Below are 25172 nucleotides of genomic sequence, written 5' to 3' on the forward strand. Positions count from 1 at the left end.
TCAAGCGATGCCAGAAAGCACTGGCTAGCTTGCTTTGAAGTGTATATCAACGCGGCGCCAACACCAGTTCCGGAGGCTCAGAAGATCCAGATCTTATATTCCAGGCTGAGCTCCAAAGTCTTTCCGCTGATCCAGGATGCGCCAAACAACACCGAAGCCATGACTCGACTCAAGGACAATTACTAGCAAAAGACAAACACGCTCTTCTCCAGGCACGCACTCCCAACTCGTTCTCAACTACCGGGTGAGTCCATAGAAGACTTCTGGAGGGCCCTAATTCCACTAGTCTGGGACTGTGACTGCCAGGACGTTACAGCTAAGACCTCCTTATGAGTGACGCCTTTGTGACTGGAATTGGGTCAGATATCATACGTCAGCGGCTCCTAGTAGGGGCCACGCGCGACCTCGCAGAGACTAAAACGCTAGCGCTCTCCATGACGGTCGCCCTGCGCAACGTCCAGTCCTACGCCCCCAACCACGCGGCCCACCCCTCCTACGCTTCATGGACCTCACAGGCAGCCACCACAGCGGGGGCACTGCCCATCCAATACGCCTGCGCTATATGCCAGCCAGCAAACCCCGGGGGGCCCCGATGCTACTTTCTTTTATTTAGTTAATTAACTTAAAAGTTGCTGTTTGGTTTAGAAGAAGGTGAATTTTCAATCAGCTTTAAACCGGCTTCTACTTCTAGGCACTTGCAGCTGGAGCTTGTTAATTAGTTAATTGGATTAGGCCAGTTTTCAGAGGCTAGATTCACAGTATAAAAGTGATCCCCTGCAGTGCAGACTTTGTTTGCACTGAGTGCTGAATTTGGTGCATTTTGAGTGCTATAGTAAGAGTTTGGTGACCGAGGGAGTGCTGAATTTGGTGCATTTTGAGTGCTCTAGTAAGAGTTTGGTGACCGAGGGAGTGAGGTGAGGAGGGAGTAAGGTGCTGCTTTCATTTTGTTTCCGACATTTCCGCAAAGAGTGAGAAGAAAGCCAGGAGTTTACAGAAAGTGTAGCTGACTGGGAGCAGAGTCGGAGGGCGGAGATCTAGCTAGTCCACAGGGCAGCTATATTCTGTCGGGTAAGAGGGGATGGAGGCTAGGCCAGTTGCATGCTCCTCCTGTAGAATGTGGGTGGTGAGGGATACCACCGGTGTCCCCGCTGACTATACCTGCGGGAAGTACACCCAACTTCAACTCCTCAAAGACCGTGTTAGGGAACTGGAGCTGAAGATGGATGAACTTCGGATCATCCGGGAGGCAGAGGGGGTGATTGAGAAGAGTTACAGGGAGGTAACCACACCCAAGGTACAGGACAAGAATAGCTGGGTTACCGTCAGGGGGAAAAAAATAAACAGGCAGACAGTGCAGGGATCCCTCGTGGCCATTCCCCTTCAAAACAAGTATACCGTTTTGGATGCTGTTGGGGGGGATGACCTACCGGGGGAAGGCCCTAGTGGCCAGGTCTCTGGCACTGAGTCTGGCTCTGGGACTCAGAAGGGAAGGGGGGAGAATAGAAAAGCAATAGTTGTAGGAGATTCAATGGTTAGGGGAATAGATAGGAGATTCTGTGGTCGCGAGTGAGACTCCCGGAAGGTATGTTGCCTCCCGAGTGCCAGGGTCAGGGATGTCTCGGATTGTGTCTTCAGGATCCTTAAGGGGGAGGGCGAGCAGCCAGAAGTCGTGGTGCACATTGGTACCAATGACATCGGTAGGAAAAGGGGTGTGGAGGTAATAAACAAGTTTAGGGAGTTAGGCTGGAAGTTAAAAGCCAGGACAGACAGAGTTGTCATCTCTGGTTTGTTGCCGGTGCCACATGATAGCGAGGCTAGGAATAGGGAGAGAGTGCAGTTGAACACGTGGCTGCAGGAATGGTGTAGGAGGGAAGGCTTCAGGTATTTGGATAATTGAAGCACATTCTGGGGAAGGTGGGACTTGTACAAGCAGGACGGGTTGCATCTGAACCAGAGGGGCACCAATATCCTGGGAGGGAGGTTTTCTAGTACTCTTCGGGAGGGTTTATACTAATTTGGCAGGGGAATGGGAACCGGATTTGTAGTCCAGCAACTAAGGTAGCCGATATTCAGGACGCCAAAGCGTGTAATGTGGCAGTGGGGAAGGGAATACTGACAAAGGAGAGTACTTGCAGGCACGGAGATGGGTTGAAGTGTGTATACTTCAATGCAAGAAGCATCAGGAATAAGGTGGGTGAACTTAAGGCATGGATCGGTACTTGGGACTACGATGTGGTGGCCATCACGGAAACTTGGATAGAAGAGGGGCAGTAATGGTTGTTGGAGGTCCCTGGTTATAGATGTTTCAATAAGATTATGGAGGGTGTAAAAGAGGTGGGGGGGGTGGCATTGTTAATTAGAGATAGTATAACAGCTGCAGAAAGGCAGTTTGAGGAGTATCACCCTAATGAGGTAGTATGAGTTGAAGTCAGAAATAGGAAAGGAGCAGTCACCTTGTTAGGAGTTTTCTATCTGCCCCCCAATAGTAGCAGAGATGTGGAGGAACAGATTGGGAAACAGATTTTGGAAAGGTGCAGAAGTCACAGGGTAGTAGTCATGGGTGACTTTAACTTCCCAAATATTGAGTGAAAACTCTTTAGATCAAATAGTTTGGATGGGGTGGTGTTTGTGCAGTGTGTCCAGGAAGCTTTTCTAACACAGTATGTAGATTGTCCGACCAGCGGAAGGGCAATATTGGATTTAGTACTTGGTAATGAACCAGGGCAAGTGATAGATTTGTTAGTGGGGGAGCATTTTGGAGATAGTGACCACAATTCTGTGACTTTCACTTTAGTAATGGAGAGGGATAGGTGTGTGCAACAGGGCAAGGTTTACAATTGGGGGAAGGGTAAATGCGATGTTATCAGACAAGAATTGAAGTGCATAAGTTGGGAACATAGGCTGCCAGGGAAGGACACAAGTGAAATGTGGAACTTGTTCAAGGAACAGGTACTACGTGTCCTTGATATGTATGTCCCTGTCAGGCAGGGAAGAGATGGTCGAGTGAGGGAACCATGGTTGACAAGAGAGGTTGAATGTCTTGTTAAGAGGAAAAAGGAGACTTGTGTAAGGCTGAGGAAACAAGGTTCAGACAGGGCATTGGAGGGATACAAGATAGCCAGGAGGGAACTGAAGAAAGGGATTAGGAGAGCTAAGAGAGGGCATGAACAATCTTTGGCGGGTAGGATCAAGGAAAACCCCAAGGCCTTTTACACATATGTGAGAAATATGAGAATGACTAGAGCGAGGGTAGGTCCGATCAAGGACAATAGCGGGAGATTGTGTATTGAGTCTGAAGAGATAGGAGAGGTCTTGAACGAGTACTTTTCTTCTGTATTTACAAATGAATGGGGCGATATTGTTGGCGAGGACAGTGTGAAACAGACTGGTAAGTTCGAGGAAATACTTGTTAGGAAGGAAGATGTGTTGGGCATTTTGAAAAACTTGAGGATAGACAAGTCCCCCGGGCCTGACGCGATATATCCAAGGATTCTATGGGAAGCAAGAGATGAAATTGCAGAGCCGTTGGCAATGATCTTTTCGTCCTCACTGTCAACAGGGGTGGTACCAGGGGATTGGAGAGTGGCGAATGTCGTGCCCCTGTTCAAAAAAGGAACTAGGGATAACCCTGGGAATTACAGGCCAGTTAGTCTTACTTCGGTGGTAGGCAAAGTAATGGAAAGGGTACTGAAGGATAGGATTTCTGAGCATCTGGAAAGACACTGCTTGATTAGGGATAGTCAGCACGGATTTGTGAGGGGTAGGTCTTGCCTTACAAGTCTTATTGAATTCTTTGAGGAGGTGACCAAGCATGTGGATGAAGGTAAAGCAGTGGATGTAGTGTACATGGATTTTAGTAAGGCATTTGATAATGTTCCCCATGGTAGGCTTCTGCAGAAAGTAAGGAGGCATGGTATAGTGGGAAATTTGGCCAGTTGGATAACGAACTGGCTAACCGATAGAAGTCAGAGAGTGGTGGTGGATGGCAAATATTCAGCCTGGATCCCAATTACCAGTGGCGTACAGCAGGGATCAGTTCTGGGTCCTCTGCTGTTTGTGATTTTCATTAATGACTTGGATGAGGGAGTTGAAGGGTGGGTCAATAAATTTGCAGACGATACAAAGATTGGTGGAGTTGTGGATAGTAAGGAGGGCTGTTGTCGGCTGCAAAGAGACATAGATAGGATGCAGAGCTGGGCTGAGAAGTGGCAGATGGAGTTTAACCCTGAAAAGTGTGAGGTTGTCCATTTTGGAAGGACAAATATGAATGCGGAATACAGGGTTAACGGTAGAGTTCTTGGCAATGTGGCGGAGCAGAGAGATCTTGGGGTCTACGTTCATACATCTTTGAAAGTTGCCACTCAAGTGGATGGAGCTGTGAAGAAGGCCTATGGTGTGCTCGCGTTCATTAACAGAGGGATTGAATTTAAGAGCCGTGAGGTGATGATGCAGCTGTACAAAACTTTGGTAAGGCCACATTTGGAGTACTGTGTACAGTTCTGGTCACCTCATTTTAGGAAGGATGTGGAAGCTTTGGAAAAGGTGCAAAGAAGATTTACCAGGATGTTACCTGGAATGGAGAGTAGGTCTTACGAGGAAAGGTTGAGGGTGCTAGGCCTTTTCTCATTAGAACGGAGAAGGATGAGGGGCGACTTGATAGAGGTTTATAAGATGATCAGGGGAATAGATAGAGTAGACAGTCAGAGACTTTTTCCCCGGGTGGAACAAACCATTACAAGGGGACATAAATTTAAGGTGGAAGATATAGGAGGGATATCAGAGGTAGGTTCTTTACCCAGAGAGTAGTGGGGCATGGAATGCACTGCCTGTGGAAATAGTTGAGTCGGAAACATTAGGGACCTTCAAGCAGCTATTGGATAGGTACATGGATTACGGTAAAATGATATAGTGCAGATTTATTTGTTCTTAAGGGCAGCACGGTAGCATTGTGGATAGCACAATTGCTTCACAGCTCCAGGGTCCAAGGTTCGATTCCGGCTTGGGTCACTGTCTGTGCGGAGTCTGCACGTCCTCCCCGTGTGAGCGTGGGTTTCCTCCTGGTGCTCCGGTTTCCTCCCACAGTCCAGAGATGTGCAGGGTCGGTGGATTGGCCATGATAAATTGCCCTTAGTGTCCAAAATTGCCCTTGGTGTTGGGTGGAGGTGTTGAGTTTGGGTGGGGTGCTCTTTCCAAGAACCGGTGCAGACTCAGGGGGCCGAATGGCCTCCTTCTGCACTGTAAATTCAATGATAATCTATGATTAATCTAGGACAAAGGTTTGGCACAACATCGTGGGCCGAAGGGCCTGTTCTGTGCTGTATTTTCTATGTTCTATGTTCTATGTACTTTTGCGGCCAGCAAAAGCATCCCAGCTAATGCTGCCCAGCCTGCGGTGCCCTTTGTAAAGCCTGCAGGAAGAAGGGCCACTTCGCCGTGGTATGCCAGGCCCGCTCAGTGGCCGCGATCGCCCCCACCCCCCCCAGTCACGGACAATGGGCTCAGCCATCTTCTCCTCCCCCCCAGACCATGTGCGATCAGTGGGCACCGCCATCTTCCCCTCCGCGCAACACGTGCGTTTCATGAGTGCCGCCATCTTGCAACGTGCGTTCCATGGGCGCCGCCATTTTGTAACCCCCAAGATCTCCGAGCGCCGCCATCTTGTCTACCCCTCAGCACATGGACACGACCAGCGTTCCAAGATTGGAACTCAACGGCCGCCCCATTACCCGACGACCAACCAAGGCTCGCCTCCATGTCACTCGACCAGTCTCGCCCGCATAACCTGACCAACGCATCCACCAGCGTGAAAGTCGACGGCCATGTGACCTCTTGCCTGCTGCACTCCGGGAGCACTGAGAGCTTTATACACCCGGATATCCAGATATGGTAAGGCGGTGCTCCGTCAGGATACACCCTGCCAATCAAAAAATCTCCCTGACCTCCGGATCCCATTGTGTAGTGATCCGGCGGTACTGTACGGTCACGCTCACGGTCCAGGGAGTAGAATTCCACGGCTTCCGCCTCTACGTTCTCCCTAACGTCTCCGCTGCACTTATCCTCGGCCTGGATTTCCAGTGCAACCTCCAGAGCCTAACCCTTAAATTCAACGGACCCTTACCACCCCTTACTGTGTGCGGTCTCGCGACCCTAAAGATCGACCCACCTTCCCTCTTTGCTAATCTAACTCCAGATTGCAAACCCGTTGCCACCGGGAGCAGACGCTACAGCACCCAGGATAAGACCTTCATCAGGTCCGAAGTCCAGCGGTTGCTTCGGAAAGGCATCATCAAGGCCAGCAACAGCCCCTGGAGAGCTCAAGTGGTAGTGGTTAAATCTGGGAGAAACACCAAATGGCCGTGGACTACAGCCAGACCATCAACAGGTACATGCAGCTCGACGCGTACCCCCTCCCACGCATATCTGACATGGTTAACCAGATTGCACAGTACCAGGTCTTCTCAACGGTGGACCTGAAATCCACCTACCACCAGCTCCCCATCCATAAATCGGACCGTCCATACACTGCTTCGAGGCAGACGGCCGTCTCTATCAGTTCCTTAGGATCCCCTTTGGCGTCACTAACAGGGTCTCGGTCTTCCAAAGGGAGATGGACCGAATGGTCGACCGGTACGGTTTGCGGGCCACGTTTCCGTACCTAGACAATGTCACCATCTGCGGCCATGATCAGCAGGACCAGGACGCAAACCTTGCTAAATTTCTCCACACCGCTACTCTCCTAAACATCACTTACAACAAGGAGAAGTGTGTGTTAAGCACGAACCACTTAGCCATCCTCGGCCATGTAGTCCAGAACGGAGTTCTGGGGCCTGATCCCGACCGCATGCGCCCCCTCATGGAGCTCCCCCTCCCCCACTGCCCCAAGGCCCTCAAACGCTGCCTGGGTTTCTTTTCATATTACGTGCAGTATGTCCTAAACTATGCGGACAAGGCCCGCCCACTCATACAGTCCACCCAGTTTCCCCTGACGGCCGAGGCCCAACAGGCCTTTGCCCGGATCAGGGCTGATATTGCCAAGGCCACAATGCACGCTGTAGATGAAACGCTGCCCTTCCAAGTAGAAAGCGACGCATCAGACGTCACCCTTGCAGCCACCCTCTATCAGGCAGGCAGGCCCGTGGCATTCTTTTCCCGCACCCTTCATGCCTCTGAAATTCGGCACTCATCTGTCGAAAAAGAGGCCCAAGCTATCGTTGAAGCTGTGCGGCATTGGAGGCATTACCTGGCTGGCAGGAGATTCACCCTCCTCACTGACCAACGGTCGTAGCCTTTATGTTCAACAACACACAGCGGAGCTCGATCAAAAATGATAAAATCTTGCAGTGGAGAATCGAGCTCTCCACCTATAATTACGAGATTAGGTATCGCCCTGGCAAACTCAACGAGCCCCCAGATGCTCCATCCCGAGGTACCTGTGCCAGCGCACAGGTAGACCGACTCCAGACCCTGCATGACAGCCTTTGTCACCCAGGGGTCACACAGTTGTACCACTTCATTAAGGCATGAAATTTGCCCTATTCCGTTGATGACGTAAGGACAATCACCAGGGATTGCCAGGTCTGTGCGGAGTGCAAGCTGCACTTCTAATGGCCGGACTGCGCACGCCTGGTGAAGGCCTCCCGCCCCTTTGAACTCTTCAGCATAGACTTCAAAGGCACCCTCCCCTCCACCGATTGTCACACATATTTCCTCAGTGAATACTCACAGTTCCCTTTCGCCATCCCTTGCCACGACCTGACGTCTGCCACCGTCATTAAAGCCCTCAATTCGATCTTCACTCTGTCCGGTTTCGCCGCCTACATCCACAGTGACATTCATGAGTGATGAGCTGCGTCAGTTCCTGCTCAGCAGGGGTATTGCCTCCAGCAGAACGACAAGCTACAACCCCCGGGGAAACGAACAGGTAGAAAGGGAGAATGGGACAGTATGGAGGGCCGTCCAGCTGGCCCTACAGTCCAGAAACCTCCCGGCCTCCCGCTGGCAGGAGGTCCTCCCTGATGCACTACATTCCATTCGCTCATTACTCTGCACTGCCACTAACAATACACCGCATGAACTGGGTCTTTTTGCCTTCCCCAGGAAGTCCACATCCAGGGTGTCGCTCCCGACTTGGCTCACAGCTCCGGGAACCATGTTTCTCCGTAAACATGTGCGACTCCAGAAGGCGGACCCGTTGGTGGAGACGGTACACTTGCTCCACGCAAACCCCCAGTACGCATACATGGCATTGCCCAACGGCCGCCAGGATTCTGTCTCCCTCAGGGACCTGGCACCAGCAAGTTCAACCCCCACACCACCCCCGTCGCCCCCGGCGCCACCCTCCCCTCCCCCGTCGCTCACAACACCACCACCCCCAGGACCGTCCGTCCTCCCCCTGCCCACGCCCATCGATGAAGAGGATTTCGGCACGCACCCGGAGTCACCTTCAACCAGATCAGCACCAATATCGCCATCACCACTTCGTCGCTCTCAAAGGACCATCAAGGCCCCGGACCGGCTGAACTTCTGACCGGTCCATCGGATGCCAAGAGATATTTGTTTTGCTCTGTAAATATTAAAATCATGATTGTATATAGTTATCCATCAACCCCGCCGGACTCAATTTTAACAGGGGGTGATGTGGTAAACCACTCTTGTACTTATATTAGAGGATGTACGGTAGAATCTGCACTACAGGTTCGCCTGTGGCCCCTGCCTGCTGTCTCCGCCCAGGAGGCGGGGTATAGAAATGCGTGTCCTCCAGCTCGCAGCCATTTCGCCAGTGTGGTGATGTGCATCACTGTAAATACATGTAAGCTAGCCATACACCAGAGGGAGCACCAGAAACATCACACACACACACTCAACCAATAGATAAGTTAGATCGGAGGCGACCAATGGACATTCACGATACACAAGGAGGTGACACGACCACAGGGGGACATTACACCAACTCGTATATAAAGGACACCACACACATGATCTGCCCTTTGGCCAGTGGAGACAGTCAGTGAGGACAGGCACAGGGTTGATTCTATATTACACCCACCACGTGGAAGACAGCAGCTGGTTAGTCAGTTTGGGTAGCTATAATAGGATTAGCAATAGTGTCTAACTCAAGTTATAAAAGTGTACATAGTGTAAATAAATGAGTTGAAGTTATTTACACGTCTCGACCTTCCTTTGACAAATGCAACACAAGGAAGCCGCTTATGTTACAAAGGAAACATAACAAAACATGGTACCAGTAGTGAACTGTTTAAATCCAGATAGCCATACCTTAGCGTACAGCGACAACCAGCAATACCCAGGCAAGATGTTTGAGCTCCCGGTTCCGCAACAGCTCCAGTGCCACGGCGATCTCCGCGAAAACTGGCAGATATTCCGGCAAACGTTTGAACTCTTCCTGGTGGCAGCCAAACTTAAAGACCTGGCCGATGATGAAAAAACAGAGCTTCTCCTCACCATCGCCGGTGCAAGAGCAGAAGAAATCTTTTAAAAATTCAAGTTCTCCAAGGGACAAAACAGGTGCGACTTCCAGGCAGTCCTGGACAAATTCGGCAAATACTGTGAGGAAAACACACGCCAATCGGCAAGAAAAGGTAAGAGAAGCGCCAGTACTCACCTCGAGGCCGAAATCCCGGACCAGAGAACGATTTGGGTCGGGGTCGGTGGCCATCTTGCTAAAGGGACTACACTAGCGCAGTTGCGCGAGAAGTGCGCAGAACCGGAAGGTTCGTTTGCGCATGCTCGAGACGCCGTGCATGCGCAATCAAGAAAACGGCCATCAATAAAGGAACAGCGACCTGCGCATGTGCAATCGCTTCCGACATGTTACGTCACGCGCGTCATGACGTCAGAGGCCCCAGACCGCACCAATTTAAAGGGGAAACGTCCCAAATCAAAGAAAAAATATTTTAAAGCTGTAAAACAACCTTCCTTCACCTGGAATGACAGCACAATGCTTCAAATTGAACCAGGAAATGAATTTAACCTCTGAAGAACCCGAAAACAAGCAGTCACCTATGCACAAACCGATGATTCCGACCTTGAATACTTCGATACCGACCTTTACATTTTCTCTGGACTTTGCGAGCCCAATGACAGCTCCATGGTCCTAGACGACTACGACTTGGACGAACCTTTCACCTTGAGAGACTACCCCAGTACCAAATCCGAACCACAACTGGACGTGTTGCACATTGGCGACCACCATATTGAATCCGACGCAGATGCGGATTCATTCTTCGGATTTGAGGATCTTCAACCCAGCAGATATGACGTCCCAACTCATCAGTGCAGGATGATGCTGCAGCCTGAAATTAAGAGACAGAGAGCGGTACAAGCCTACAGAGAGCGGCCTGCTGCCACACAGACCGTGGTCCACGCCCTGCTCAGGGTTCCCGACTCTACGAAAGAAGACATGCAAGACTCCATACCGCAGTCCTTGCATGCACAAGAAGTGACTCCAGTATCACAAGACTCCACAGCGAGCTCGTGGACTCCACAATGGCAGAAACGCATGACTCCGATGCGCAGTCCTTGCAGGAACAAGACCATGAGGGTCTAGCAACCTCCTCTGACCAACTAGCGGCAGACGATGCAAGTCTGCCATGCTCACGTAAACAGCAAGAAGACTAGAACAGTCTACCATGCTCCACTGCACAGCAGGTCGACCATGACGGTCTATCATGCTACAATGAAAGACAAAGCGATTATGACTGTTCAAGCCCAAATGAAGAACAATGGCAAGACAATGACAGTCCACCCACATTGTTTGCACCACCAGATGAAAACTCTGACAATTTACCCAACCCTAGTGAACAGCAAGCAGCTACTGAGGATCTACCCACGGTATGTGAGACGAGTGACGCCAACATCCCACTTCCCATGCAAGAGGTACCAAGTGACAGATCTTAGCTAGCGTGTACAGAGGCACTCGACGATCACTGTGAGACCACTGGTGACTCCGGTGACACCACACTACTTCCACCCTCAATTGCTCGAACCTCTCCACTAGTCAATGCATTCCTGCATGTTCCGACTCCAGACGTGCAGCTTCAAGAAATCTCAGCTGACTCCAGTGAACCTGCTAAGACTCCGGACGGGGAGCATCAACAAAAAACAGACCAGACTCCAGATGGGGAGCAACCAAACGCCGACTCTGATTCACGTAAGCCAGACTTTACTCCAGACAGGCAGTGTCGCAACCTCAGTGATGGCACGCTCAGGGTGACAACAGATGCCACAACGACAGGAGATGGATCATGTGAGAATCACACTGGGTCAGCAATAACAAGCAGCAGCTACAGTCCAAGAGGAATACACCAATTTTCACCACAGCTATATCCACACATTTGTTCCACACCGACAGTGCGGCCAATGACAGCTCATGCTGGACAGACCCAGTATTCAAGCCTGCAGCAGCCAGCAGTCTATGCAGCATATTCTCAAACAGGCCAGCACTACGGATTGCCCACTAATGGACCCAAGACCGAAGGAGGACTACCGCCAGCGCAATCTGCACTACAGACTGGATGCCTTAGTTACAGCCCAGGATTTGCTGCACCACAGCCTGGCCAGACAGCATATTCCTATCAGATGCAAGGTTCTAGTTTCACACCATCACCAGACATTGATGCGAGCAGCAATTCTGTCTCCAAATCGACAAGCTTCAACGCTTCTCAGCAGAATCACCCTTCCAGCACAGCATGTGGCCAGTACAGAAAATATGAACATATAAAAAAGGGAGGATATGGTGATGTACATCATTGTAAATACATGTAAGGTAGCCAGACACTAGAGGGAGCACCAAAAACATCACACACACACTCAACCAATAGATAAGTTAGATAGGAGGCGACCAATGGACATTCACGATACACAAGGAGGTGACATGACCACAGGGGGGCATTACACCAACCCATATATAAAGGACACAACACGCATGATCTGCCCTTTGGCCAGTGGAGACAGTCAGTGAGGACAGGCACAGGGTTGATTCAATATTACACCCACCACGTGGAAGACAGCAGCTGGTTAGTCAGTTTAGGTAGCTATAATAGGATTAGCAGTAGTGTCGAACTCAAGTTATAAAAGTGTACATAGTGTAAATAAATATGTTGAAGTTATCTACATGTCTCGACCTTCCTTTGACAAATGCAACACAAGGAAGCCGCTTATGTTACAAAGGAAAGATAACAAAACAGCCAGCTGCTGTGGGAGGCCACACATCTGATACCAATAAAGCCTCAGTTTGGATTCAACTTTCGTCTTTAGTCAAATTGATCTGCCTCAGCTATGTTCACAGGCACCCTGACTTTCTAGAGGCCTAACTGGTTCTTCTCCTCATGCCACTGTGCGAAACCAATGACTGGCCCCCCATCTCCTCATCTGAATGAGAGCCATTACCAAGGTAGGGCTGCCTGCACCATCTTTGTGGATCTCTGAACAAACTGAAGTAATTCATTTAGTGAAGATCTTCTTTTTCGGTTTCCGGAGACTGTGACCCCCTTGTTCCAGACCCTCCAGCCAGAGGAAACAACATTCCTGCATCCAGTCTGTCCAAGCCTGTCAGACTTTTATACATTTCAATGCGATCCCTTCTCATTCTTCTGAGCTCCACTGAATACAGGCTGTATTGTATTATATGTTTTATGTCACGAGACAGTGGGCTGGATTCTCCATTTGGGAGACTAAGTCTCCACGCCAGCGTGAAAACGGTGGTGTTTTACGCCAGGGAAACTGGCGCAAAACGGCCACTGATTCACCGTTTTGCTGGGGGCTAGCAGATAGGCAGCATAGAGCTCGCAGCCCGAGCTGCCGATATGGCCCTGAGCATTTCCGGTTCCGTGGCCGCGCATGCGCATGGCGGCGGCCTGCAGCGGCCGCACCGTGCTTCATGGTGGACTCAGCCCACGGACCCGGACCGTAAACGTAACGCCCCCCCCTTCACACGCCCCGGACTGCCGCACGCCCCGGACTGCCCATCCACAGTGCCCCCAGCCCCAAATAAAGCCCCCCCCCCCCCCCCGCACGCGGGTCGGCCCTCCCCCAACTGTGGCAACGCCGGGCTGAGTCCGCTGTCGTCACTCTAAGTTCACGACGGGTGAGACCATGAGAGTCACACGCTGTCGGGAACTAGCCAGTCAGGGACGGAGCATCGCGGGGCAGGCCTCAGGCAATGGCCTGTGTCCGTGGATACTTGGCGCAGCGTACTCCTACAGTACGCCGCATATAGAGGCTGGTTTAGCACAGTGGCTAAAACAGCTGGCTTGTTATGCAGAACAATGCCAGTAGCGCGTGTTCAATTCCCGTACCGGCCTCCTCGAACAGGCGCCGGAATGTGGTGACTCGGGACTTTTCACAGTAACTTCATTGAAGTCTACTTGTGACAATAATAATTATTATTATATTATAATTTTCAGGGGGCGTAGAATCGGAAAACCAGCACCGCCCCCGATATTGGCGTCAAAACGGATTCTCCGCCTCATCGCCGAACGCGATTTCGGCGTCGGGGAGCGGAGAATCCACGAAAATTCATGTAAAGTGAGTAATGACACACAGAATTAGAATCTACATGCCCTCAGAAACTCAGATAACGTGATTAAGAGAGTAATGAATCCCCAATGCCTGTAACCAAAATGTGCAGTGGGGTTAAGACCTATGGGCGCAATTCAACTAAATGGGAACAAAGTCACCTAGTGAGCGCATTTAGCCGGGTGTTTCCTGGCGCTCACAGCGCCGAGAAACAAATGGCTATATAAGGGGCCTAAGCGGGGAACGTGTGGCCGAGGCTGCACATAGCCCTGTATGGTACATTGATGAGCTCTGCTCACCAGAACTCCCGAGTGCAGCGAGAGAGCAGGACGCTATTTGTAAATGGCGACCCAGTCTCCAAGGCCCCTGAAGCGACCCCTGACCCAGACCTAATGCAATATGGCTCTCCCCAACCATCCCCCCAGGGCACCCCCACCAGATTGCGCGAGTCGTTGTGAGCCGGGTAGAACCTGGGAGCGGGGTTTCCCGGCTTTTATTTGCCATGCTGCACCACCGCAAGCTGACTTTCAGGGACAGCGTGGCAATTGGATCCCGCCCAACTATTTAAACCTGAATGGAAAGTCCTGTAAAAAAAATCTATTTTCAAAAATACACCACCCTCCCATTGTGCAAGTGAGTGGTTTTTATGTCATATACACTTAATTCGGAATGTATAAATTATGCAAAGTTAATCTATCTGAAATTAAAATATTTTAATTTACAGCTACAATCCAATTAGGGGAACCTTAAGTAACTTTGACTGTACACTCATAATGTTGAATAATGCTAAATTTATGTATTTAAATGAGTGGTGAAAAGATACGGATTTGTAAGGGAGTGAGTTGGGGACAATTCAACATTGTGTTTAATAACTGCAAAATCATACACTTTAAACAACAATTACGCCAGTTACAAAAGGCTTCATAGCAATCAACGGCAAGAAATTTTGACCTTTAAGACTTACATCTTTCAAGTCATATAGTATTAGCTAAATTACAGCTTGATCAGGCAGACACTGAAGTAAAAGTAGTCGCACATGCATTTATTCAAGCAAATTACTCTCAGAGCAATTCAATATTTGGCAGATGAATACTCCCTGCTGAGGCTGCTGAATAAAGCTTAATTATGGCATTCTATGCAGCCGTGTTAAACAATGATAGCAGCAATGTGCTTTTATGTTATTGTTTTGCAGACAGGCCAATCCTTATTGAATGTTGGTCCATAAGATCTCCACACCAAGATGCAAACTGTTGATAAACAATGGAACAACAAGAATATATCAAACCGTGAATTCTGAATACAATTAAAATGATTTGAAAATCAGTGCTGAAGTGTACAACGGGAGGGGCTGGTTTAGCACACTGGGCTAAATAGCTGGCTTTTAAAGCAGACCAAGGCAGGCCAGCAGTATGGTTCAATTCCCGTACCAGCCTCCCCGAACAGGTGCCGGAATCTGGCAACTAGGGGCTTTTCACAGTAACTTCATTGAAGCCTACTTGTGACAATAAACGATTTTCATTTTCATTTTCATACAACTTCACTGATAAACTTTGTAAATGGCTGTGGTTTTTTTTTATGAGAGCTAGAAAAGTAACTCAATTTGTACTTAATTTTTTTTTAAATTAAATTTTCCAATTGCCTATTCTGAAGTTCAGAAAATATCAATTTTTGGAAAATATGTGTAAGTATAGTTTAAGATTCACGAGTGTCAGCAATGCCTCAGTCGGTAGCACTGAGTTGTTAAGTTCTGTATTCACGTCTTTCTCCGGCCCTTAAACATAAAAGAAAACAAGGCTGACATCCCAGAGCAGTACTGGGAGGGTGTTGTGCTGTTTTATTGGTAATAATTTTTAAAGTAATCTTTATTAGTGTCACATGTAGGCTTACATTAGCACTACTGTGAAAATCCCCGAGTCGCCACATTCCAGCGCCTGTCCGGTACACAGAGGGAGAAATCAGAATGTCCAATTCACTTAACAAATATGTCTTTCGGGACTTGTGGGAGAAAATCAGAGCGCCCGGAGGAAACCCACGCAGACATGGAGAGAACATGCAGACTCCGCGCAGACAGTGACCCAAGCCGGGAATTGAGCCCAGGTCTTTGGCACTGTGAAGCACTGTGCTACCATGCCGACCCTTGGAGATGTTGGGCGGGATTCTCTGCCGGCGGGGTGCTCCGTTTTGCCGGCGCCCGGGGGTTCCCGACGGCATGGGGCTGCCCCACAATGGAATACCCCATTGACTGGCCGGTGTAGCAGAGAATCCCGCCGACGGGTGGAGGCAGAAATGTGGCGTGGCGAGCCGGAGAATCCCACCCATTGTCTTTTGGATTAGACTTTAGACTGAGGTCCCAGCCCCTCGGCCTGGGTTGATGCAGAAGATCCCATAGCACTATTTCATAGGCAGGGGAATTATCCCCGGTGTCCTAGTTCTCATTTATCCCTCAATCAATGTCACAAAAATCAGATTATCAGCTCATGGCCGCGTTGTTGTTGTTGTCACAATATACACCAGTATAGTATGGTGCAGACACACACACACACACACACACTGATGGACATGCAGTGGGAACAATCAGCATACACACCGCAGCCAATCACCGGTGAGAGCACACGCACTATAAAGACAAGGGGCAGGAAGGTTCCGGCTGATTCTAGTAGCGGCCAGCTCAGAGCACAGAGCTCACAGCCTGCAACACAGACATTCACCATGTGCTGAGTGCATCACCTGGTTAGGACTAGGCAAGGGTCAACAGTTAAAGCTGGTATTGCATTTACCCACAGTTCAAGTATGTTAAGAAATTTAACCTTATAATAAAATAGAGTTGCACCACTTCCAGTGTTGGTGACCTATTTGTGATCCAGAACACCCAACACATCAGTTGTTTGTGGGAGTTTGCTGTGCGTAAATTGGCTGCTGCATTTCCTACACTACAACAGTGACTATATTTTAAAAGTATCTCATTGGCTGTGAAGCACTTTGATATCCGCTGGTCGTGAAAAGTGTTATATAAACACTTTGCTTTCTTTTTTCAGAACTCAATATGGCCAATGCTGTTTCTGCTGTCTTTTTTGAACTGTTACAACAAGCCTCTTTGATAAAATTATAAGGTTTAATGCAGAGGATGTTGGCTTTTTTTTGATTGGTGTAAAAACCCTCTTTGATAAAATTATTTCGTTGAAGGCAGACGATGATGATCGCCCCTTCCAGCTTCAGTTTCAATTAATAGCTTTGAATGTTTTTTTTCAATTTGTTGTCAGACATTCCAACTATCATTGTCATTGGCAAATAGGGTTAAGGAAAATCCCAAGGCTTTTTACACATACATAAAAAGCAAGAGGGTAGCCAGGGAAAGGGTTGGCCCACTGAAGGATAGGCAAGGGAATCTATGTGTGGAGCCAGAGGAAATGGGTGAGGTATTAAATGAATACTTTGCATCAGTATTCACCAAAGAGAAGAAATTGGTAGATGTTGAGTCTGGAGAAGGGTGTGTAGATAGCCTGGGTCACATTGAGATCCAAAAAGACGAGGTGTTGGGTGTCTTAAAAAATATTAAGGTAGATAAGTCCCCAGGGCCTGATGGGATCTACTCCAGAATACTGAAGGAGGCTGGAGAGGAAATTGCTGAGGCCTTGACAGAAATCTTTGGATCCTCACTGTCTTCAGGTGATGTCCTGGAGGACTGGAGAATAGCCAATGTTGTTCCTCTGTTTAAGGAGAGTAGCAAGGATAATCCAGGGAACTACAGGCCGGTGAGCCTTACGTCAGTGGTAGGGAAATTACTGGAGAAAATTCTTCGAGACAGGATCTACTCCCATTTGGAAGCAAATGGATGTATTAGTGAGAGGCAGCATGGTTTTGTGAAGGGGAGGTCGTGTCTCACTAACTTGATAGAGTTTTTTGAGGAGGTCACAAAGATGATTGATGCAGGTAGGGCAGTGGATGTTGTCTATGTGGACTTCAATAAGGCCTTTGACAAGGCCCCTCATGGTAGACTAGTACAAAAGGCGAAGTCACACGGGATCAAGGGTGAGCTGGCAAAGTGGATACAGAACTGGCTAGGTCATAGAAGGCAGAGAGTAGCAATGGAAGGATGCTTTTCTAATTGGAGGGCTGTGACCAGTGGTGTTCCACAGGGATCAGTGCTGGGACCTTTGCTGTTTGTAGTATATATAAATGATTTGGAGGAAAATGTAACTGGTCTGATTAGTAAGTTTGCAGACGACACAAAGGTTGGTGGAATTGCGGATAGCGATGAGGACTGTCAGAGGATACAGCAGGATTTAGATTGTTTGGAGACTTGGGCGGAGAAATGGCAGATGGAGTTTAATCCGGACAAATGTGAGGTAATGCATTTTGGAAGGTCTAATGCACGTAGGGAATACACAGTGAATGGTCGAACCCTCAAGAGTATTGAAAGTCAAAGAGATCTAGGGGTACAGGTCAACAGGTCACTGAAAGGGGCAACACAGGTGAAGAAGGTAGTCAAGAAGGCATACGGCATGCTTGCCTTCATTGACCGGGGCATTGAGTATAAGAATTGGCAAGTCATGTTGCAGCTGTATAGAACCTTAGTTAGGCCACACTTGGAGTATAGTGTTCAATTCTGGTCGCCACACTACCAGAAGGATGTGGAGGCTTTAGAGAGTGTGCAGAAGAGATTTATCAGAATGTTGCCTGGTATGGAGGGCATTAGCTATGAGGAGCGGTTGAATAAACTCGGTTTGTTCTCACTGGAACGAAGGAGGTTGAGGGGCGACCTGATAGAGGTCTACAAAATTATGAGGGGCATAGACAGAGTGGATAGTCAGAGGCTTTTCCCCGGGGTAGAGGGGTCAATTACTAGGGGGCATAGGTTTAAGGTGAGAGGGGCAAGGTGTAGAGTGGATGTACGAGGCAGGTTTTTTACACAGAGGGTAGTTGGTGCCTGGAACTCGCTACTGGAGGAGGTGGTGGAAGCAGGGACGATAGTGACATTTAAGGGGCATCTTGACAAATACATGAATTGTATGGGAATAGAGGGATACGGACCCAGGAAGTGTAGAAGATTGTAGTTTAGTCGGGCAGCATGGTCGGCACGGGCTTGGAGGGCCGAAGGGCCTGTTCCTGTGCTGTACATTTCTTTGTTCTTTGTTCTTTGTATCGCGATTTTATGGTGAGAGACCAGGGAAGAAATTCTCCGGAAACGGCGCGATGTCCGCCGACTGGCGCCCAAAACGGCGCAAATCAGACGTGCATCGCGCCGCCCCAAAGGTGCGGAATGCTCCGCATCTTTGGGGGCCGAGCCCCAACCTTAAGGGGCTAGGTCGGCGCCGGACGAATTTCCGCCCCGCCAGCTGGCGGAAACGGCCTTTGGTGCCCCGCCAGCTGGCGCGGAAATGACATCTCCGGGCGGCGCATGCGCGGGAGCGTCAGCGGCCGCTAACAGCTTCCCACGCATGTGCAGTGGAGGGAGTCTCTTCTGCCTCCGCCATGGTGGAGACCGTGGCGGAGGCGGAAGGGAAAGTGTGCCCCCACGGCACAGGCCCCCTCGCGGATCGGTGGACCCCGATCGCGGGCCAGGCCACCGTGGAGGCACCCCCCGGGGCCAGATCGCCCCGCGCCCCCCCCAGAATCCCGGAGCCCGCCCACGCCGCCTTGTCCCGCCGGTAAGGTAGGTGGTTTAATTTACGCCGGCGGGACAGGCATTTTAGCGGCGGGACTTCGGCCCATACGGGCCGGAGAATCGAGCGGGGGGGCCCGCCAACCGGCGCGGCGCGATTCCCGCCTCCGCCGAATCTCCGGTGCCGGAGACTTCGGCAACCGGCAGGGGCGGGATTCACGCCAGCCCCCGGCGATCCTCCGACCCGGCGGGGGGTCGGAGAATCTCGCCCCAGATCACTCATGTAAACTGAGCCAATCATGATCTTTCAAGTGTTCTCTAATATATTGGGAGTTAGTAGAGCCCTTGCAGAACGGGTTTCCTACTGGTACAAGTCGGAGACATCTCAGAAAATATTTATTTAAATTCTTCAGTAACCACTTCAAATTGACAAGCATTTAGCAGTGAGTTCCTTATGATTTCTACTTGGGGAGTGGGGTCAGGAGAGGGTTGCTGACTCTTTTTCTGTCTGCTGATCAGCAACTTGGTTACAGAGGGCAGCTATGCAAGGCTCCAAAAATGCCACTGGTTTTCAAAAAATATTGTGCTCAGCCCCAACCACTTCCTATAATACAGCGCTCAACATTTTTAAAGAGGTAAGTATTGCAATGTTAAAGTCAGAGCGTACACGCATTATAAACCAATGGCAGCTTTAACTTTATGGAATAATTAATACTTTTTCCGACACCCAAACTATTGAATAAAATATCTATACTATTATGGCACAGTGGTATGAGCTAAGGAGATACCAATAGCTTTGAAAAAAGATACTTAAATTTCCAGTGAATGACTGGAAGGCTCACGTAAGATTTCAAGTTTTAAGATGTTTACTGCAGTAAACAAAATAATTGATTGGATAATTTATCATCAAAACTACAGAAAAGACTCACCACTTAACTATTAAAATAACCAAGGTTATACTTTATCTGTCCCATAGGTGGGTTCTTCATTCTCTAGGAGCCAGTCCATAGCTCCTGATGGCTTTGTTCCTTTATCGTTTTTCAGATAGATAATGTCTGATCCTTGAGATAGCTTTCACAGTGGGGGTTACGCTGGAGATTCTTCTCTCCAGCCAAGGCTAAGTGATTCTTCCAACCTTGCTAAATCATCATGGGCTTCGATCCCTTAAAACTGAGTGTGAGCACCCTCCCACATTCTGTGTTGCACACTCTCTATCCCTCTATTTCAGATTCTTGCAGCTTTCACAGTGAGGGTTACTCTGGAGATTCTTCTCTCCAGCCAAAGCTAAGTGATTCTTCCAACCTTGCTAAATCTTCATGGGCTTCGATCCCTTAAAACTGAGTGTGAGCACCCTCCCACATTCTGTGTTGCACACTCTCTATCCCTCTATTTCAGATTCTTGCAGCTAACTGGGTCTATCAGGTTCAAGCATATGTGTGGGAAGCGTGAAACCTGATACTACACTGGTTGTCTACGGACCTCCCTCCTAAAACTCAGCCACAGGGCAAAGTGAATCACATGGGCCTTGTATCCAGATAGAAATGCTATCATTTGCACCCCAAACTGTACTGTATTTAGAAATTAAACAGGCAATTTAGAAATTAAACAGGCAGTTTAAAATGTAACAATATAGAAAATCTGGCATTCCAAATATCTTCCTGTCAGACTTATAGACTATAGGCTGGACTGGGCAGTCAGGATGATCTCCACAGACCTTTAAAAATGTTGAGCAGGACACAGGTGTGGAATTCCGTCCCCCATTTCTGAAAAATATAATTTCTACAGCCAGGTGAAAAGATGTGTAGAGTAATTTACGCAAGAGGGACACCCAAACACATCATGACCATGTGAACTCAGTTATAAGTTAAAGTAGACCCCAGTTTGGCTGATGCAAGGTACTAATCCTGCAGTGTGGGTGTCACAAATTGATGCAATAGACGTGAAAGCTCTTGATGGGTGGATATGGTCTGTACAACTCTCATGATCTGCAGCTCATTTTGAACGCCCCATCCTGTAAACTTTTGAAAAGTAGACTACAGCTGTAGTGGGAGTTTAAAAAAAATCTTCTACTGGATGCTCTGATTAATCATAGAATTATAGAAAAATAGATTTACAGTGCAGAAGGTGGCCATTCAGCCCATTGAGTCTGCACCGGCTCTTTGAAAGAGCACCCTACCCAAGCCCACATCTCCACCCTATCCTCATAACCCAGTAACCCCACCCAACACTAAGGGCAATTTTGGACACTAAGGGCAATTTAGCATGGCCAATCCACCTAACCTGCACATCTTTGGACTGTGGGAGGAAACCGGAGCACCCGGAGGAAACCCACACACACACGGGGAGATCGTGCAGACTCCGTACAGACAGTGACCCAAGCCGGGAATCGAACCTGGGACCCTGGAGCTGTGAAGCAATTGTGCTAACCACTATACTACCGTGCTGCCCTAAGAGGAATAGGTTAGGAAAAACCGGATGCCGATTTGGCTCCGTTGGCTGGACAGCTGGTTTGTGATGCAGAGCGAGGCCAGAAGCAAATTTATGCATGTTGGGGATTGCGAGGGATTCTGTTGTGAGGATATTCATGAAGGCCCCTTCTCAACATTGCCCCTCGCCTGAGATGTGTTGATGCTCAGGTTAAATCACTACCAGTCAGCTCTCTCCCTCACAGGGGAAAACAGCCTATGGTCATCTCGGACTACGCCAACTTTACTAGGAAAAATACAGGAGCATCTGGTTCTATATTTCCAAGAGAGATCTTTGTTGATATTTCCCCAAAGGCTGTCATGCCATTAGCAATGGTTGGATTAATTTCAAAAGCTACAATTAAATCAGCAGGGAGTCCTGAGATCACAATTAGATTGACAGATTATAGAGCCTGTTAAATGATTAGCTCTCTTTGATGTGGGTTTTGAATCAAAGTGTGATTTGTTTTTATAAGGGATTAAACACTTTAAGAGATTCAAATATTTTGAATGGGTTTTATGAATGGAAATTTTTTTCATGGTAAAACATGTAGGAGTGAGAGCTGCATTAGATTTTTATTCACTGTCTAGACTCTATTTTTTTCACTGTCTAGACTAATCCTGAGATCTGTCCATGGGTGAGTGGCTATGGAGATGGCACGGAGGGTATGAAGGTATGTGGGAGTGGGCCATGAGTTGACATTTAATAGGCGAATTATTATGGGGGATTTGATAGCGAATTTGATGGGGGAAGTTTAGGGGCATTGAGGCTATGAAGGGGCAAGGGGAATTAAAGTCCTTAATTAAAACCATGGCGTTAGAACCTATCATTAACTTCTCATGGTCTTTGCAAATACCTCTGCCCTTGATCAACAAGACTTTTGCAACACCTTCGCAACTGCTTTTCTTAATTGTTCCTGTTATGAATCCCATGGCCAGTCCCACAACTCCCTTGAAATGCCATTTCCGGCCATCCAGCCTCCTTTTGCCAAGGGCCTGATTGTTTGTGTTTGCCTGAAACCAGTTATTATTCCCCGGGCTGATCACAAAGCCTGTTAATATTGGCAATCGAATTGAACCATTTTAATTCTTTATCAGACTGTTAAACAATGAGATGATTCATTTTGATACCTTCTATTCTACTTCCACACACTGAGTAACTTCCATATTACAGCATACATTTTAATTAAGGAAGGTTAAATGAAATAAATAATGCATTGGCAGCTTTGATGTATGGCTATTAATTCATGTACTCACATTCGCACAGCTATGTCCCCTTTTTTGGTCAAACCACCATTATTTAAGAATAAGAATAATCATTACACTCATTTTTGTTTTCAGAGAAAGGAAACTTGTAGCACCAACCTAATCCTCTCCTTAGCCAAGCTGATTTTATCTTCACATGTTACATTTTAACAATCCATCCTGTGTACACTCGCTTCTACTTTCAAATAGAAACATGGGCGCGATTCAACGGAAACATTTCTAAGTGTCATTTTGGGTGCGTTTGGCAGGGTGTCTCTCGACGGCCGCATTGGCAAGATCGCAGCCCGTATTCGATGGCAGCCAGTGCCAAAAATAAGCCCCCAGGAGCTTCTCGCCATTACTGGCTGTTTCGCCGTTTAATTCATTGGACTCACGCCTCAGATTAGAATCATAGAATCGTAGAATCATCGTAGAATTTACAGTGCAGAAGGAGGCCATTCGGCCCATGGAGCCTGCACCGGCTCTTGGACCTCCACCCCATCCCCATAGCCCAGTTACCCCACCAACCTTTTGAACACTAAGGGGCAATTGAGCATGGCCAATCCACTTAACCTGCACATCTTTGAACTGTGGGAGGAAACCGGAGCACCCGGAGGAAACCCACGTAGACACGGGGAGGAAGTGAAAACTCCACACAGACAGTCACCCGAGGCCGGAATTGAACCCAGGACTATGGAGCTGTGAGGCAGCAGTGCTAACCGCTGTGCTACCGCGCCGCTCCTAATGGCTTCTTGCCGCCAACAAGGGGGAGCTGCTTGAAATGCTCATTCACCACTCACTCCCAGTCAACACACAAGCACGGCAGCGCGCAGATCTGCTCCTCGCTTTGGGTATGCCAACCTCACAAGGCTTCTCGAGGCTTTGAAGAGTGGCGGGGCACCCTGTTCCCCCAGGGGGGGGGGGGAGTTGGGGGGGGTTCAGAAGGCCAGCAGCAGGGTCAGCAATGCCCCCCTGGGAGGCAGTAGCAGTGGCTGACAGTGCGGGCAGCATGTCCAGGAGGATCGCTGTACAATGTAGGAAGAAGACCGGTGACCTCTACCGAGCTACAAGGGTAAGTTACCACCTCTCTCCTGGCATCAGTTCCGCCTGCCACCCGTTAAATTCCCAAATGTTCCCCCCGAAAAATCACTGGCTAAAACCTCACACCCTCCCCACATCCGGCCTTCATGCTTGGTCCTCAGCACCCCGTGTCACGCACCAGCACAACCTCTTCATGTCCAGGTGCGGTGCCCACAAATGCCACCTGCTATAGAGCCCCCTGACCCAACAAGCGTGCTGCTCACAATGCCCTCTCTTCGTCTCCATCAGAGAAGACAGCCCATAATAAGCGGGAAAGGTTCAAGACGCGGGGTGTGGGATGCCAGAGATCCAAGTCCTCACCCCCTATGAGGAATGGGCCGGAGGGATGGCGGTGTTGACCAAGGAGAGAGCAGTTACTGAGAGTAAGGTTGGCCTGCGCCACAATGGTTAGGATCCACTGCCCCTTCACTCAGATGACCTGTGTCAAGTGAGTTTTTAATCACAGAATCACAGAATTTACAGTGCAGAAGGAGGCCATTCGGCCCATTGAGTCTGCAACACCCCTTGGAAAGAGCACCCTACCTAAGCCCGCACCTCCACCCTATCCCCACACCTCCACATCATCCCAGTAACCCCACCTTACCTTACATTTTTTGGGCACTAAGGACAATTTAACAAGGCCAATCCGCCTGCCCCTGCACAACTTTGGACTGTGGGAGGAAACCTGAGCACCCGGAGGAAACCCACACAGACACGGGGAGAATGTGCAGACTCTGCACAGACAATGACCCAAACCGGGAATCAAACCTGGGACCCTGGCGCTGTGAAGCCATTGTGCTAACCACTATGCTACCATGCTGCCCATGTAATGTCCCACAAAATTTATCTTTTTCTTTCACTGACCACGTCTTCATTGTCTCGAAGGATCTCCATCTGATCAGGCCGGGCCATCTTGAGTTGTTCTTTCCCCCGCCACCGGCGAAGCGTCACAACTATCACCCCCACCTTCCGCCAGCGCAAAGACACACACCTCGCTGGCTGACATTGGTGGACAGACCTCTGGGGCATAATCTGGTGAGTATCACACAGTTGCTGATTCACATCAGCTGGAGGCAGGAACATCCAAGGGAGGCAGCAGTTGGAGGTCTGTTGGATCCCAGGACACAGCTGGGTCCCAGCCAGATGTTGAACCTCTGGACAAGGTTCTCGCAGAGCTGATGCAGATGATAGGACACATCCGTGACATCCAGGAGGGTTATCAGCAACATTCCAGTGACCGCATA

The sequence above is a fragment of the Scyliorhinus torazame genome, chromosome 15 (genome assembly GCF_047496885.1).
Source record: "Scyliorhinus torazame isolate Kashiwa2021f chromosome 15, sScyTor2.1, whole genome shotgun sequence".
Taxonomy (NCBI): Eukaryota; Metazoa; Chordata; class Chondrichthyes; order Carcharhiniformes; family Scyliorhinidae; genus Scyliorhinus; species Scyliorhinus torazame.